The 16,813-nt window shown below is 37.7% G+C and overlaps 1 long non-coding RNA gene across 3 annotated transcripts in view; it reads left to right on the top strand.

The window, feature by feature from the left end:
• Window positions 1-16,813, top strand: part of LOC132519675 (uncharacterized) — a 37,604-nt gene that overhangs the window by 516 nt on the left and 20,275 nt on the right. For all 3 annotated transcript variants that reach the window (XR_009540236.1, XR_009540237.1, XR_009540238.1), the window contains exon 2: window positions 830-939. This is a non-coding gene — a long non-coding RNA (uncharacterized LOC132519675). The remainder of the gene's footprint in view (window positions 1-829; window positions 940-16,813) is intronic.

Below are 16,813 nucleotides of genomic sequence, written 5' to 3'. Positions count from 1 at the left end.
TATAATCCTGCTCCGAGACCTTGAAGTATTTGCCATTCAGACGAGACCCGTTAGAGTCCTTCCTTAGATAATCTTCAGTTCCTTCTAAAGATCTGTTCTTTTTTCGGTTACCTAAAACTGGGAAAGTGGTAAAAGAACATAAAGGCTTAGGGTTTCCTTTATTTCATGTTGCAGGACTTCTGCTACAAACTAAGGTATCCGTGAAGAACTTTAATTGTTGTTTAGAAAAAAAAAAGAGCGAAAGGAGGTAGCTCAAAAAAAAAAAAAAAAAAAAGAAGAGGAAAGGCGATAGCTTTAGTCCCTGGAAGCATCTTACTTGACATGACTTTGTTTCCTGTTTTTGCTGAAGTAAGATATCCGAAGTAATTTGTATCTCAATACCCTGTCTCATTACCGTTCTGAACCCCGCTTGACCAGCAACATAAAACAATGAACTGCGCAAGGTCCAATATTGCATTTTGTATGACTCATTGTAACAACCAGCTGTAATATATAGGTTTTATCTTTTCCTTGGTGTTTCATGCTAAAGTGAGAAAGGGAAGGTTTTTTTTTAAAAGCATTCTCGAGACTGTTTACATTTAATATTTGTTACTGTCCTTCACTAAGAAAAATAACCATCAGCAAGAGGGTTAATTGAAATCTAGATAAGCCTATTTTCTATCATTTTACCCTGGTCAAAATTGTCAAAGTAAAATTACAATGGAAATTTCTACAAAGATGTTTAGATACAGGTTCATGTTCATGAGCTAGGATAGTGTAGAAGATGATTCACAAAGTGGTGATTAAAGGTTGGTGTTTACATTCGAGTTTCCTTTCAATTTCCTCTTAGGAGCTTACTTTTGGTTTGGTGGAAGAAGGACCCTGGAGCTTGTTGATGCTGAAAATGTTCATCTCAGACGTCCTTGTCCTTGAGCCTGTTCTCTTGGGGAGATGGCTGAGGTAGGGGTGGGTTGAGGGAGTGGGGCCATTAGGGGAAGACAAGTTGAGAGAAGGCCACTAAATATTTGTTTCTTAATTAGAGGCTTTGTTGTCTTGACAAGAGCGAAACAAGCTGTGTTCAGTGAGATTCTTAAGGTCTCTAAGAAGTTTTTCTTTATAGGAATAAAAAATACATACCTCAGTTAAAAGACAGAACATAGTAAAATGCTCAAGTGCCAAATGTATAAATTGATGTGACCAACACCCAGATCCACATATACAGAATACCAGACACCCCACAGAGCTTCTTTATGTCCCTGCTAACCACATCTTCTTACCACCACCAACACCACCACCACTATTCTGTCTTGCTTTGCATGTTCTTGAATATCATATAAAAGGAATTATACTGCATGTAGTTGTTTTTTTGTGACTGGCTTCCCTTGAGCAGTGGATACTTGGTTTGCTATTTCTAAGTAGAAGAAATGGGATGAGCAGAAGTCTGCATGGACGAAACATTTTTCTTCTTGTCTTTCATCTTTTTTGTCTTAAAATTTAAAGATGTGTAGGCATACATTACCTATTTCTGATGCATTAAATGAGCTATGCTAATGACTAAAAGGAGATAGTTCCTAACCCCACCAATTAAAAAAATCCTTATTGTGCACTTTGGGAATATTTTCTTACATTCCCTTTACTTTAAATTTTAAATCCTGTTTTGTTTTCATTTTTAATTTGCATTTCATTTCCACAGTCCTGCCTTCTTGGCAATACATGAAACAGGAGCTGAAGGTAATATTGTTCTTAACAGAAGTGGCAGGCTTATCTGACCACCTTCTGATGTAGTGTCCAACAAAATCTGGTTTTATTATAAGTGTTTGTTTCTTGTGTTTAGACCCCATCTTTAAAAGACAAAGTTATGGTCAGAAAAGGCAAGACAAAATAATATGTGGATAAGTTTAAAGAAGTTATTTAGTGTTAAGAACTTGAGTGAGGATTGGTAATCCTCTGCCTGCTTTATGTCCTAGCTAGGCCCAGATCTCTAATTTCTTTACATGCTTTCCTTTTATAAACTCATCTAGTCCGTGAATTCAAATATGATCAATAAGTTGATGTATCCCAAATCTCTGTTTCCAGCCCAGATGTCTCTAGTACTAATCCCAAATGCCTCCTGGACATCTCTGGGCATCTTTGCCCATTTTTCTATTGCTATACTCATCTTTTTCATTGATTTATGTTTTCTGGTTAATAATAACATTGTTGGTTATATTGTTTCCTCTCATCTTCCAGTCTGTGCCTTTTCTTTGGCCTTTGTTTGTGGTGTCTTTTCTTACACTGAAATTTAGTTTGAATGTAGTCACATTTATTCATCTTTTCCTTTATATTTTGTGCTTTGGGTGTCTGGTTTAAGAAATCCTCTCCTACCTCAGAATCACAAAGATATTCATTTATCTTTTTGCTAAAAGTTTTAAACTTTTATTCTTCATGTTTTATTCTTTTTTAATCAACCTATTTTTGTGCATGAGGTAGAGATCTAATTTATTTTATTTATTTTATATATGAACAACTAATTGTTCTAGCAGCATTTATTGAATAGTATAACTTTTCTTTTATGGTTTGTAATGTCATTGATTTCAAATCAGTTTTCCACACATCCATGGATTGTTTATTATTTTCCATTGGTCAATTTGTATGACCTCTATAACATAACCACACTATCATAATTGCTGCTGTTTTATAATAAGTGTTAATAGCCAGTAGGGTATTAACAATAGTTAATATTCATCTATTTTCTTCAAAATTTTCTAGGGAATGACAGGCCCTTTCCTACTATATATGAATTTCAGCATCATCTTGTTAAGTTCTATAAAAAACTTGAGTGTTAATTGAAAATTCATTAGGGCCTCAGTTTCTTCTCTGTAATATGCTGATAGTAATGGTTGTTATGACTATATGTAATTAATTTTTTTAGTGTGCTTAATGAATGGTTATTATCAGCAGTATCGTCTTCATCGTTGGCAATGAATGAGCGGTACCTCTGGCTTTGAGATCTTAAATTCAGAAATCCTACCTTCTAACCACAACCTCATTTATTTGTTTATACATCGTCCACTCCTTTACTCCCACTAACCTTATTTCTTGACTTCTTCAAGATATTTAGTGTTAAAACCATCTCTATTTTTCTAGTCTGTCCGTCCAATCCGGGCTTTATTTTTCCCATTCCTCACAAAAGTTGCTCTAAATCTTCACCATTCTATATTATTTTTAAGCCTTCTAATTGATACTATCAGGCTTGTTTTGGGCTCAGATAACCTTGATTTTTAGTTACTAGAGAATCTTTCTTCCCCATCATCTCTAAATGTGACTATAATTCCTCCTGTACTTAGTGTCTGCCCTGTCCTTTAAATTTAACTCCTCCCTATGTTCTAGAACTCATCCTCCAAGACCTTGCTCCATCAGTTACCTTCTCTCAGATTTTCATTTTCTTGTCCTCTACTGGCCCTACAAACTGGTGATTTCCAGGCTTTCACATTTCACCAACCAATACATTTTTTAATTGAGGAAATCAACATGGGTTTGCCAACTTTATTTTGTCAAGAAAAGATATTTAAAAGTAGTATAATGAACAACAAAAAATGACTACCATCTGCTACTGGAAGGCAATATAGCATAATAGTTAAGACCACAAGATTCTGGAGCTAGACTGTTTAGACTAGAATTCTGGCTGTGCCAGGGTAAAATATATAACCTATAAGAATGAAGACAATACCTACTTCTTAAGGTTGTATTGTATATACTAATTCAGTGATTAACATATATGAAGCAACTAAAACAGTACCTGGCACATAGACATGCACAATAGTGTTAGCTTTTATCTTCGTCATAATTATTATTTTTACATTGGTATCAACACATGTTTTTTTTTTCTTTCTTTCTTTTGGCTGCGTTTGGTCTTAGTTGCTGCGCGTGGGCTTTCTCTAGGTGCGGTGAGCAGAGGCTGCTCTTCGTTGCAGTGCACAGTCTTCTCATTGCGGTGCTTCTCTTGTTACAGAGCGCGGGCTTCAGTAGTTGTGGCACGCAGACTCAGTAGTTGTGGTTCGCGGGCTCTAGAGCGCAGGCACAGTAGTTGTGGTGCACGGGCTTAGTTGCTCTGCAGCATGTGGGATCTTCCCAGACCAGGGCTTGAACCCGTATCCCCTGCATTGGCAGGCGGATTCTTAACCACTGTGCCACCAGGGAAGTCCCAACACACCTCTTTTATTGTCGCTGAACCTCGTTTTGTTTCTTACAGTGGTTGCTCTAGGGCTGCACAGTCTGTATGATAGTGCAGTATGCCAGTGCTAATCACATGTGGCTCTTGGGGACCTAATTAAGATTGCTATAAGTATAAAATGCTTAAGAGGACCCGTGCTGATTTCTGGAGCTCTTTTTCTATGTATCTCCCACCTCCCCTTTCCCTACTCTATGAAGATAACGAGTAGAGAGACAAAAAGTAAATTGTACAAGTTGATAGAGAGAAAAAAAGTTGATAGAGGTTTCATATGGTGCATACAGAGGTGAATGTGTTGGACTTAATAACTCTGGAAGCAAAAGGGTAATGGAGCAATGCTTCAAAATTCTGAAGGAAAATTACTTGTAACTTAGAATTCTGTATAAGTCACGCTGTCAATCAAATATAAGGCTAGAATAAAGTTATTTTCAATCCTGAAGTCTCTCAAATATACAGTTCATTCATCCTTTTTCAAGAAACTAATGGGGGATGGATACCACCTACGTGTGGATTAAACCAAGAAGAAGTAGGACATGTAATCAAGCAAATAAGAAGCCCAAAGTAAGAGAGAGGTAAAAGGAATTGGAGATTGATAGATTGAAACAATAAGATGAAATTAATGGAACACCTAATATGTTTGAACAAATTGAGAGGAGACTTACCCTCCTGGGCTCAAATTAATGATTTAAGTTTGGGGTTAAATTAATGATTATTATGTGAGAAACTAAGCAAATTTTTAAAAAGGATTTCTATTAAATCTGTCAGTTTATGTGTTCAGACATTTTTAAAGGGATAAACAAAACTTTTTTAAAAAGAGGATTTTGATTTTGGTGTTCTTATATTATACTTCCCTTTTGTTTTTGAGGAACCACATTTTAACTGCCCACCTTACCCACAGTGTTAAGAGGAAATGCAGCAAACTGGAAATAAAAGCAAAACTAGAGAAACAAATTTGGTATCTTTAAATTAATAACAAATGGTAAAACTATTTAAAAGTCTTCTTCCATAATGCTTGTGGTGCTAAAAACAAGCAGTATATAGAATTGCCTAATAGAAAATTCCTAGAGACACTTGGTAGAATAGAGTGAACTTGGAAAAAACCTTTCTATTCTGTAATTTCTATGAGTGTGTATTGAGATGCCACTTTTGTAGTCACTGACTAGAAAAAGATTATAGTTAAAAAGTAAATAGATACAAAATTTATGTATACATACATAATAAAAAGCTTAATTCTATGTAGATTGAAGCTTCTTTTTCTTTTTCGGAAGCCACCTTTTTTGTCTTAGAAATTCCACGCTTACTGTAATCTTGATATATAATCATTAAAAAAATAAGGTAGGATCTTATTTACTTCAGGAGTTTATGGAACTAGCCTACTGCAAGTGCTGATGAACTAGGAACTAAAGAAAACAGGAATCTGATATGCTTTGTGATACCACTGTGCGTTTAATAATATGTTGCTTTATATTATCTAACTTTTGAATTTATATTTGCCTTTGAGCTTGTAAACTCAAAGATAGCTGCATTTTATATAGAATAACACTATTCAGATTGAGTGCACCCAATATATCTTGTTAATGATTGTTATGTTTAGAAAATATGTAGGTTGTAAAAATCTGGAAGTAAACAGTTTAAGTACATAAGCCACACCAAGTATATTAGATGGATAATTTTCTGGTTCCTCCATGTCATGTTAACTTAAAAAATGTTTAACATGTCATTTATGGCTATTCGCATCTTTTCAGCCACATCTCTCTTTTGTCCACTTAATTCTTAACCATTTTTTTTTCCTACTCTTGGTTAACATACTATTTTTGACATATTACTTCTTTAAATCAGAAACTTTAAATTCCACTTAAGATTTTCTGAGGTGCAATTTTCTTAGGTATTAGCAAATCTAATAGTTCAAACTAATTTCATTTGCTACCTTAGCACTAATCATTTTTTAAAAATTATTTACAATTTTTTATTTTTGATTGCATTGGGTCTTTGTTGCTGCGCACAGGCTTTCTCTAGTTGCGGCAAGTCGGGGCTACTCTGAGTTGCCGTGTGCGGGCTTCTTATTGCGGTGGCTTCTCTTGTTGTGGAGCACAGGCTCTAGGTGCGCGGGCTTCAGTAGATGTGGCTCACGGGCTCAGTAGTTGTGGCTGGCAGGCTCTAGAGCACAGGCTCAGTAGTTGTGGCGCACGGGCTTAGTTGCTCCACGGCATGTGGGATCTTCCCAGACCAGGGCTTGAACCTGTGTCCCCTGCATTGGCAGGCGGATTCTTAACCACTGCGCCACCAGGGAAGCCTAGCACTAATCATTTTATGCCTGGACCGTAGCAACAACCTGCCCAATATTTGACTTTGAGCCTCCAACTCTAAAATACTCTATGCAAAGCTTTAAAAATAGTTTTCCTAAATGAAGGTTTTTTGGTTTTGTTTTTTAATAGACTTTATTTTTTAGAGCAGTTCTAGGTTTGTAGAAAAATTGGGCAGAAAATACAGAGAATTTCCATATGACACTTCACATACATGTACACACCCAGTTTCTCCTATTATTTACGTCTCGCATTAGTGTGGCACATTTGTTACAGTTGATAAACCAATATTGATTCATTACTATTAAAGTCCATAGTTTACATTTTAGGGTTCACTCTTTGTGTCATACAGTTCTGTAGGTTTTGACAAATGCATAGTTTCACGTATCTAACATTGTGTCATAACAGAATAGTTTAATTGCCCTAAAAATGCCCTGCGTTCCACCTATTCATCCCTGCCCCTCCCATCCCACACCCCTGGCAACCACTGATCTTTTTATTATCACTATAATTTTGCCTTTTAAATGAGATTTTTTAGTGTCCTTTAAAACCTGTATCTCTAAAGTAGATCCATATATGTGGAAAAAAGCAAGTTGCAGAAAATTTGTATAAAATCCTATTTATAGATTTTTAAAACTATACACATTCACACATTTGATTATGCATAGGACATTTCTGGAAGGAGACACAGAAAAATGATTACTTCTATGGAAAGGAAGAGTTAATGAGGTCTTTAACTTTCTACTTTTATTTAAATTTCTTACCATGTACAATATTATTTTATAATTTTAAATTATTTATTTATTTATTTTTTGCGGTACGCGGGCCTCTCACTGTTGTGGGCTCTCCCGTTGCGGAGCACAGGCTCTGGACGAGCAGGCTCAGCGGCCATGGCTCATGGGTCCAGCCGCTCCGCGGCATGTGGGATCTTCCCGGACCAGGGCACAAACCCGTGTCCCCTGCATTGGCAGGCGGACTCTCAACCACTGCACCACCAGGGAAGCCCATAAACTCATATTTTTATACCTAATATTCTCTTATGACTGTTTTATTATTTCTTGTTCCTTCTTCACACATTAGTAACCTCCCACTCAGCATCTTCTTGACTCTTGTCTTAGGCTCAGTTTCGTTTTAAAATTAGGGTCACAATTTTTATTCACCCTTTTAAGCAGTTCCAATCTGCTTTACCTGCTTTATTTTTATAAGCAATTATTACCTTCTAAAATGGTTTAATGGTTAGTTAGATATTTAGGTGTTTGTATGTTTTTGTCTCTGTGCCCCAGGCCACTTTGCACCACTAGAAAGTACACAAAGATTTTTGTCTGTCTTGTTCACTGATGAATCCTCAGTGCCTGACAGTTCATAGGTGCACAATAAAAATCTTTTGAATGAATAACTGGATTGTTTTTAAACTATTAAATTTGAATTGTTTTTTTAAATTAAATATCTGTTCCTATAATTCTGCTTCAGTTGGTATATGTTGTTTAATTTGTTGTGTCATATGGTGATCATACTCCTCAGGTGTCTAGATATTTTGGTTCACAGGCTCATGTTCTCTACTGCTCTCTCTCATAATGGATGTGGAGGATGAGCAAAAGGGTAGACCCTAGTTTTACCCCTTCCCACAAGTTGAAGGAATAGAGAGCGGAAGGCTCCAGGCACCACAGAAGAGTATAGTGCTCTATCTCTGTTGGTTCCTGTTTCACTGGACAACTCCTTTAGTAAAGATTTGCCTTGAAATTCGTAATTCAACAGCAGAAGGCTGTTGTAATCCACCAAAACCCTGGAGGTTTGGGGGAGGAATGGTGGAGTGACTGTCCACTGCTCTAGAATATCTGGTCAGCCCACACTCTTTTTCATCAGCAGCTCACTTTAACAGACATTATTCTACGCCGGGAAGCCTGATCTGTTGCTGATGATTTGTGTAGTAATCAGTTGTCTGGAACTGATTGTCCCAAAGTGGGATGATCAGTGGGGGAGTGGCAGGAACAATACTTAAAAACTTCTGACCCTAACTAGGGTTTCTTCACAGTTTTTGATTTTATTTCTCAAGCCCTTACTTCCTTTCTGTACCTACCCAGGGTTAATTTGGAGGGAGGAAGCCAGCATCCCTTACTAGATCTCTATTTTCTCAGGAACCGTACATAAGAAACCCACTTTAAATATAAAGACACAGATACGTTAAAAGTAAAAGAATGGAGAAAGATCTACTATGCTAATGCTCATCAAAGGAAAGTGTAGTTGCTATATGCAGACAAAACGGACTTCAGAACAAGGAAAATTATCAGTGATAGGAAAGGTCATTACATAATGATAAAGAGGTCAATGCTCCAAAAAGATGCAGCAACCTTTAATGTGTGTATGTCTAACAACAGAGCCTTAAGACAGCTAAGGCAAAAACTGACAGAACTTCAAGGAGAAATAAACGAATCCACTATTATAGCTGGAGACTTCATCACCCCTCTTTCAGTAATCAATAGATCTAGCAGGCAGAAAATCTGTGAGGATATAGTTGAACTCTGTAGTACCATCAGTCAACTGGATCTAATTGACATTTATAGAATACTTAACCCAACAACAGCAGAATACACGTTCTTCTAAAAAAGAGAGACATTTGTCAGTGTAAGAAATAACCTGTATGCAAAAATATAAACATAGTTAATAGGTATATAATACATTTAGAAAAATATGTACAGTGAAGTTTAACATCTATAATATTAAAAGAGCGCTTAGAAATTCACATCAAGGGAACAAGCAGGGACTTCCCTGGTGGCTCAGAGGTTAAGAATCCGCCTGCCAATGCAGGGCACACAGGTTTGACCCCTGGTCCAGTAAAATCCCACATGCCACGGAGCAACTAAGCCCGTGTGCCACAACTACTGTGCCTGTGCTCTAGAGCCCGCAAGCCACAACTACTGAGCCGGCATGCTCTAGGGCCCACATGCTGCAACTACTGAGTCCGTATGTTGCAACTACTGAAGCCCGTGCTCCGCAACAAGATAAGCCACCGCATGAGAAGCCCACACACGACGAAGAGTAGCCTCCTCTCGCCACAACTAGAGAAAGCCCGTGTGCAGCAACAAAGACCCAACGCAGCCAAAAAAAGAAAAGAAAAGATATACACAGTATAGGACCACTTTGTAAATTCCAAAAAAAAAAAGATATTAAAAAAAAAGGGAGCAAGCAATTCTACAGAAAAATGGGTGGGCAAAGAATACGAACTCAGCAAATGGTAAATCCAAATGTGAAAAGATGCTCAAAATCAGAAGAAATCATGGGCTTCCCTGGTGGTGCAGTGGTTGAGAGTCTGCCTGCTGATGCAGGGGACGCGGGTTTGTGCCCCGGTCCGAGAGGATCCCACATGCCACGGAGTGGCTGGGCCCGTGAGCCATGGCTGCTGGGACTGCGCGTCTGGAGCCTGTGCTCCACAATGGGAGAGGCCACAACAGTGAGAGGCCCGCGTACCGCCAAAAAAAAAAAAACAACAGAAGAAATCAGGAAACTGCAAACTAAAATAATGAGATGCCAATTAGGCCTATGTAACAGATTGGCAAACCTTTTTTTTTTTTTTATTCAACTAACATTTATTAAGTGTCAGTTTATTAAGTGACAGAGCTAATCTAGTGCTCACCAAAGCATTGTGAAGCAGATCTTATCCCTGTTTTACAGTTGAAGAAAGAGGATCAGATAGTTAAATTGACTTGACAAAAATCACATAAAGGAAACTGGGGAATTGACTCTAGTGGAACTATTTTTCTTTTTCTTTTCCTTTTGAGGAGCAATTCATTCAAATGTAATGTGTGTTTGTGTATCTAGATAGGTGGATAGGTATTTATGTTTTGAGTTGAAGTTTCCCCCACATATCTGCCATCCACCCATTTCCCATGCCAACACCACTCGTCTCACAACCACTTTGATTAGTTTCTCAAGTATTTCCCAGAGCTTTTTTATACAAATATGAGTTTATTTTATTCTCCTTAAAAAAAAGAAAAAAAGCAAAGGTTATAATAATGCACTGTGTTCCACAACTCAGAGTTATGTAAGTAGCTCCATAATGAGAGTTCTTATCCTTTAACAGCTGCATTGTATTTCACTACAAGAATACCAGAATTTATTTTACCAGCCCTTATGATGGATATTTGCATTGATTTCAGTCTTTTGCTTTTGAAAACAGTGTAGTAATGAATAATACTGTTTATAATTTTGTCTCACATATTCAAGATTTCACAGAAATAAGATTGCTGGATCAAAGGGTATGTAATGTGTGTGGGATTTTGATAGATATTGCCAGATTTCCCTGTGTTATATAAACAACATGGAAGAGTGACCCCACAGCATTGTCATTAGAGTATGTTATCAAACTTTTGGATTGGGGACTGATAAGTGAAAATGTTTAATCTTAGTGTAGTATTATGCATTTCTGCTGTTACAAGTGAAGTGAGACATCTTTTCAGAATGGGCAAAATGTTAAATGACCAATAGCACCTGTTGCCAGTAGGGATCCAACTAAAAGGGTATTATACATTGCTGGTATAAATGTGAACTTTTTCAACCTATTTGCAAAACAGTCTGGCAACCTGTGTTAAAATGTTTTAAACTACAAATATCTTTTGTCCTAGCTACATCATTCTTGCGAATCTGTCCTATAGGTATAAAATACTACGTAAGGGTCTATCTGTGAGAATATTCACTGTAGTATCATCCATAGTATCAAAAAACAAGTAACAAAATGAAAGCTCATTAATAGGAAAATGGTTGAATTAATTACAGTTTTTGTATCTTATGGAAAGGAATAAATTAAAGCAGTATGAGTTGAATTGTGATTTCCACAAGATATTGGGTTAGCCAAAAAGTTGATTCGATTTTTTCTGTAAGACAGCTCTAATAGCGCTTAGTTGTCTTTAACTTCATTCAAAACAATTTTGTTAGATTGTATGTGACAGCTGTCATATCAGTGTGCATTTAAAAAAACTTATCAAAATTGGTGAATTTTTAAAAAATATTTATTTGGTTGCACTGGGTCTTAGTTGTGGTGGGCTCCTTAGTTGCAGCATGTGGGCTCCTTAGTTGCAGCAGGCAGGCTTCTTAGTTGCAGCTCGCCAGGTCCTTAGTTGTGTCAGGTGGGCTCCTTAGTTGTGGCATGTGAACTCTTAGTTGCAGCATGCATGTGGGATCTGGTTCCCTGACCAGGGATTGAACTCCAGTCCCCTGCATTGGGAATGCAGAGTCTTAACCACTGTGCCACCAGGCAAGTCCCAAAATTGATGAATTTTTATGTAGCCATTTTAATATTGAAGATGGAAGAAAACAACATTTTCAGCATATTATGCTTTATTATTTCAAGAAAGGTAAAAACGCAACTGAAATGCAAAAAAAGATTTGTGCAGTGTATGGAGAAGGTGCTGGGACTGATCGAACATTGTCAAAAGTGGTTTGCGAACTTTTGTGCTGGAGATTTCTCACTGGATGATGCTCCATGGTTGGGTACATCAGTTGAAGTTGATAGCAATCAAATCTAGACATTAATTGAGAACAGTCAACGATATTGCTAGAGGGAAATAGCCGACATACTCAAAATATCCAAATCAAGCGTTGAAAATCATGTGCACCAGCTTGGTTATGTTAATCGCTTTGATGTTTGGGTTCCACATAAGTGAAAAAAATCTTCTTGACTGTACTTCCGCATGTGATTCTACACTGAAACATTACAAAAATGTTCCATTTTTAAAACAAATTGTGATGGGTCATGAAAAGTGGATACTGTACAATAATGTGGAATGGAAGAGATGGTGGGGCAAGTGAAATGAACCACACCAAAGGCGGGTCTTCATCCAGAGAAGGTGATGTGTGTATATGGTGGGATTGAAAGGTAGTCTTCTATTATGAGCTCCTTCTGGAAAACCAAACGATTAATTCCAACAAGTACAGCCTCCAGTTAGACCAACTGAAAGCAGCACTTGACGAAAAGCGTCCAGAATTAGTCAACAGAAAACGCATAACCTTCCATCAGCAAGACCGCATGTTTCTTTGATGACCAGGCAAAAACTGTTCCAGCTTGGCTGGGAAGTTCTGATTCATCCGCCATATTCACCAGACATTGCACCTTCGGATTTCCATTTATTTCGGTCTTTACAAAATTCTCTTAATGGAAAAAATTTCAATTCCCTGGAAGACTGTAAAAGGCCTATGGAACAGTTCTTTGCTCAAAAACATAAAAAGTTTTGGGAAGACGGAATTATGAAGTTGCCTGAAAAATGGCAGAAGGTAGTGGAACAAAACGGTGAATACGTTGTTCAATAAAGTTCTTGGTAAAAATGAAAAATGTGTCTTTTATTTTTACTTAAAAGCTGAAGGAGCTTTTTGGCCAATCCAACACTACTGCTTAAATGAGAAAAAAACAAGATGAAGAAAAGTGTGTATAATATGATCCCAGTCTATAAAACATAATCGTCAACACACATAAATGGTTTGCATATTTGTGTTTGTGCCTGTTTACACTCAAAATATTTATATTTGTAGATGTATATATACACACATGAGTATTTGTATATAACTATATGGGGGGAATAATGGAAAATACATATTACTTGGGATATAGGTTTGGTTGCTTTAAGGCCGAAATAATAATGACTTAAATAAGATGGAAGGTTTTTTTTTTTCTGTTCCATAACAGTCCAGAAATAATCAGTTCAAGATTGATACAGCAGCCTCAGGTGTTAGGGATCCAGGCTTGTTAATCAGCTATACTCAATATGCGGCTTCTATTTCATGGCCTAAGGTGGTTGTTCCAGCTCCTGCCAAGATGTATCTGGGAATGGGAAATGGAAAAACAGTATACCTCTTCTTTTTAAGGGCATGTCACAGAATTTGCAGCCATCATTTCCACTTATAGCCCATGGGCCAAAATGTAGTCACATGGCCAGACCTCCAAGGGAAGCTAGGAAATATAGTCCTTGCCTGTGTAGCAATGTACCAAGCCAAAACTTGGGGGTTCTAATACTAAAGGATGAGGGAGAAGAAGGGACACTGAGAGACAATAGCAGTCTCTGCCATAATAGACTAGATTATTCCTGCATTACAAATCAACCACAAAATTTAATGGCTTAAGACAATAATGATTTATTATTTCTCACCATGCTGTGTTTTGGCTAGAAAGTTTTTCTGTTGGTTTTCTCTGGGCTCATTCACATGGCTCCCTTCACATGGTCTTTCATCCCAGACTTATTCACAGCATAGTGGCCCAAGGGCAGTGTTCCAAAAGGTGAAAAAGGAACTGTAAAACCTTTCTAAACCTCATCCAAAGAAGTTGCATAGTCACAGCTACTGCATTCTGTGGTCAAAACAAGTCCCAAGGCTAGCCTAGATTCAAGAAATGGGGAAATAAACTACCTTTTGTTAGTTAAGGTGGCAAAGGCACATTGCAAAAAGGCATAAACAAAGGAGGCATGATTCATTGGGAGCAAATATTGTAACAGTCTAACATGACATTTTTACACTTATATGTGTATGTAAATTTTTGTTTGCATATTCAAAGAAATGTAAATAAGTACTGTTATAATGAGTTAAATTCATGGTGAGCAGATACAAATATGACCACATCACTCTCTTGCTTATTATTGCCTTACAGATTAAAGCCCAAGCCCCTTAGCCTGTACCACTTCTACTGTATTTTACTGTCTCCCAGGAAATGTAATGAAAACCAAGCAGAAAGATAAGTCCTTTCTAGCTGAAGTTGTTGGGCTTCAAGTAAGTTGTGGAATCTGAACTGGGCATTGAAGGAAGAAGTGTTTGAATTGATGGAGAAGGGCAAGTAGGCATAACCAGTAGTTCCTAATCTTATTAGGACCACCCTTTTAAAAAACTGAAATACAGCATACTGCAGAAATAAATGAAGTATCTATCATAAAGTAAAAATATCCCTCTATCCATCACCCAGGAAATAGAATATCACCAGTTACATGGAAACCTCTTATGTGACCTCCCAGTAACAATCCTGCCCGTCCTCCCCAAATGTAACCACTCATTCTAATTTCTAACCATAGATTAGTTTTGCCTGGCTTTGAATCATACATGAAAGAGATTAAATATGCATTTCACCATTATATTTGTAAGATTCATCTGTTGTTTGTAGAAGTAGTTTGTTCATATTCATTGCTATATTCCATTATGTGGATAAAATAAATATATCCATTCTGTTGTAGCTATTTGGGTTTTTTCTACTTTGGGGCTACTAACAAATAATGGTACCACAAGCATTCTTTCATGTCACTTGGTGTACGTGGGCAGACATTTCTATTGAGAGAGTACATAGGGTTAAAATTCCTTGGTCATTGAGGTAGATTCAAACTGTAAAGAATGACAGTTTTCCAAAGTTTATGTTTTTTATATCCTCCCCAGCAGTATATGAAAGTTTCATGTTCTCCACACCCTAGGCAACACTTAGTATTGTCAGTTTTGTTTTTTTTTTAAGCCATTCTGATAGGTGTGCAGTGGTATCTCATTTGGCATTAATTTGCATTTACCTGATGTCTATTGAGCTTGAACACCATCTTACATTATTTGCCATTTGGGGATCCTTTTTTTTTTTAAGTGCTTGTTCAAGTCACTTATCCATATTTCTGTTGGGTTGTCATTCTTTTCCTTATTGAACTTTAGGACTTCTTTATGTACTCTGGATATGAGTTCTTGGTCAAATATATGTGCACCAAATATCCTTCCCCATAACATGGTTTGTCTTTTCATTTCCTTAATAGCATCTTTTGGAAAAAAGTTCTTAAGTTTAATATATTTTACCAATCTTTTCCTTTCTTATTTTGAGTGTGCTTTCTATTTCTTTTTATAACCCTAATTGATAGATTAATTGGTACCAGGAGTTATCACAGGAAATGGATCCTCACAATGGGCTTCTGGGATTGGCTTATATGCACACATACACACACATATGTAAAATCAATCACAAGGATAACCTCATTGCTATAGGTACAGGGACCACAGGTTATAATCCATGGCTTACAGTACTGTTGTGATGACCATTAATAGCATGGGATGGAGTGAAGATGGAGGGGAGGGGAGAGAAAGTATCACCATGGTAATCATAGTAATTATAAAGATTCTGAACCCACCAGGCTTCTCTTATGGTCCTAAACACATTGTACATAGGAAAAAGAAAAATATGAAAACTATTAATATATAGTTAAGAATGCTTGTAGGGGATCAGAACTCCTCCACTGTAGCTTTGAAGGAGTCCTTCATCTTCTGTAATCAGTGGGCAGATAAGGTAGATTCGTAGTACTAATTAAATGCTCAGTTCTTCCAGTTTTCTTACACTAAGGTTAGCATTGATGGGAAAGGAGTGGGCCCTGAGACACAGAATGGGGATAGTTGGGCAGACAAGAAAGAAGCTGAGAACTCTGAACCTTCATATTCCCCTGAACTTCCTTTGCTCTCAGAGGAAACCAGCCTCCTCTGCATAGAGGCTTTCAGTGACTACATTTGGGGCAGCTCTCTTATAAGTTGATTCCTATTGTCCTCAGAATTTACCCTCACCACCTCCCAGTTCCATCCCAACATAGCCTCCCCATCAGGGAAGTATGCATCCTGCTCTGGCAAGAGACTACCTACAGAGGAGTTTAAGACCTTGTCGTTTTGACCAGCAGGAACCTGGGGAGTATATATAGAAGTGGGTTCTAAGGGTGTTACACCGAGGGAAAGTAGACAAGGTTTAATCAAGGCAAACTTACCTGAGAATTAAGATTTAATATGTTGGCATTAATAGTTTGCTAGGATGAGCCTTGGACTCAGTAACTGCCTACAAATAATAAATGGCTCCCAAAATAAAAAATAAAAATAAACGGCCTACAAATAAAATTTGAAATAATAATTTCAGAATATCAGAAATCCCCTGGCATACCATAGAGGAAGGAGTACAATGGCTCCTTAGCCATCCTCAACTTTCACCAAGTCATTAAAAAATGCATTGGTGGGGCTTCCCTGGTGGCGCAGTGGTTGAGAGTCCGCCAGCCGATGCAGGGGATGCGGGTTCGTGCCCTGGTCTGGGAAGGTCCCACATGCCCCGGAGCGGCTGGGCCCGTGAGCCATGGCCGCTGAGCCTGCGCGTCCGGAGCCTGTGCTCCGCAACGGGAGAGCCCAAGACAGTGAGAGGCCCGCGTACGGAAAAAAAAAAAAAAGCATTGGTGATGGGAGCACCAGCATTCCCAAAGAGCTCTGAAGTGGCTCTCCTTTGTTTGCAAAAATGATGGTGATGAAAGCTGTGGTAGAATTGAGTTTCCTGATCTCAGTGGGAATAAAGAAGCCTAAAGTG

The sequence above is a fragment of the Lagenorhynchus albirostris genome, chromosome 4, assembly GCF_949774975.1.
Source record: "Lagenorhynchus albirostris chromosome 4, mLagAlb1.1, whole genome shotgun sequence".
NCBI classification, from domain to species: domain Eukaryota; kingdom Metazoa; phylum Chordata; class Mammalia; order Artiodactyla; family Delphinidae; genus Lagenorhynchus; species Lagenorhynchus albirostris.
Note: the sequence above shows the minus strand (reverse complement) of the source record. Positions and strands in the feature narration are given on the sequence as shown.